The 1,884-nt window shown below is 36.8% G+C and overlaps 1 non-coding gene across 1 annotated transcript; it reads left to right on the top strand.

The window, feature by feature from the left end:
• The first annotated feature begins 457 nt into the window (after positions 1-457).
• Positions 458-564, top strand: LOC124507354 (U6 spliceosomal RNA). Its single transcript, XR_006961007.1, has one exon. It is a non-coding gene; the product is annotated as a U6 spliceosomal RNA (small nuclear RNA).
• Positions 565-1,884: the final 1,320 nt, after the last annotated feature.

Raw genomic sequence — 1,884 nt, 5'->3', positions numbered from 1 at the left:
GCTTGGATGTTTAGCCTATCCCCCCACACTGTTCTCAGAAAGGATATCCCACACATTGTTCTGTAGACAAGCATACAAGTATGTGTTTGGGGGAAACATGGTCTTTAGAAAAGTAAGTCTCCATTCTAGCTCTGAGGTTAAAGAGAGTTAGCTATGATCACAGTTTAAATGTTAAGTTTGACTAGCAGAGGATGACGTCAATCTAAAGCTCTCTTTGGGGGCAAATGTACATTTGGATAAATCCCAAGAAGCCCATAGCTTATGCTGTGACCTTAACTCAACACTTCTAGGATTAGAAAGTTTTACAAGCTGATACCTATTTATTCCAACAAGGTAGAATATTTCTTGTTTAGCAACACATTCAGTACATTAATTTGTATCTGTAATCCCCACTGCCCCCAATAGGCATAGATAAATAAGTACATACATACACTGAAATGGTAAAAGAAACTTGGCTGTCCTCACTTGGGCAGCACATGTACTAAGATTAGAACAATACAGAGAAGATTAGCATGGCTTCTGAGCAAACAGGATACACAAATTCATCAGCTGATCAAACATAAACCCTCCAACTGTAAAACTCCCAGAAAATATAGGCAGTAACCTCCTCAACAATGATCTTGGCGACATTTTTTTTGGATTTTTCACCACAAGCAAAACCAACAAAAGCACAATGAAACATGTGGGTCTCAGTCAAACTAAAAAGCTTCTGCACATCAAAGAAGACCAACACAATGAAAAGGCAACCCACCAAATGGTTGAAAATATTTGCAAATCATGTATCTGATAAGGGGCTGACACTCAAGAGATACCAAAACTCCTACAGCTCAACAGTAATAAAAAACAGGCTGGTTAAAAAATGGACAGATCATCTGAATAGACTTTTTTTTCTAAAGAAGAGATATCAACAGGTACATGAAAAAGTGCTAAACATCACTAATGATCAGGGAAATGCAAATCAAACCACTGGATACCACCTTACACTTGTTAGAAAGGCTGTCAACAAAAGAAATGTGTTGGTGATAATGTGGAGAAAAGAAAATTCTAGTGCATTGCTAATGGGAATGGAAATTGGGCAGCCATTATGGAAAACAGTATGGAGGTTCCTCTAAAAATTAAAAATAGAACTATCATATGATGGAGAAATTTCTCTTTCTGGATATTTATCTAAAATAAAGTGAAAACACTAATTGGAAAAAATACATACACCCATGGACACTGCAGCATTATTACAATAGCCAAGTATGGAAACAACCTAAGTGTCCAACGATGGATGGATAAAGAATGATTTATATATCAACACATATATTCATAAAGAGATCTTGCATTTGCCAGAAGAGGGATGGATCTTGAGAGCACCAGGCTATATGCAGAGAAAAATACCTTATGATCTCCTATGTAAAATCTTCAAATGCAAACCCAGATACAGACAACAGATTGATAGTTGCCAGAAGCAGGGAGTGGGGGTGTGAAAGAAATGGGGGAAAGTGCTCAAAAGGTACAAATTTGCAGTTCTAAAGTAAGTTGTGAGGAAGTAACGTATAGCATGATAACTACAGTTAATAGTACTGTGTTGTACATTTAAATTACTAACAGAATAGATCTTAAAAGTTCTTATCACAAGGAAGAAAAAATAACTAAGTAGAATAAGGGATGTCCGGTTGCTTTGTTAAGGTGATCATTCCATAATGTATACAAACAGTGAGTGAATCCTTGTGTGGTACACCTAAAACTACTATCATGTTATGACAGTTACACCTCAATAAACACTAAAAATTAAAAACTTTGCTGGGTATGGGCTTGTGATAAAATAGTCCCAAACCCCACACCTCTCTTTCAGCTGCTGGCAGTTGTGTCTCCTCTCCTTAAAACTAGTTCAACCTG

The sequence above is a fragment of the Lynx rufus genome, unplaced genomic scaffold (genome assembly GCF_022079265.1).
Source record: "Lynx rufus isolate CCGP_SWC_20201006 ecotype Redwood Valley unplaced genomic scaffold, mLynRuf1.p SCAF_11, whole genome shotgun sequence".
Classification (NCBI taxonomy): domain Eukaryota; kingdom Metazoa; phylum Chordata; class Mammalia; order Carnivora; family Felidae; genus Lynx; species Lynx rufus.
This window is presented reverse-complemented; position numbering and strand designations above follow the sequence as displayed.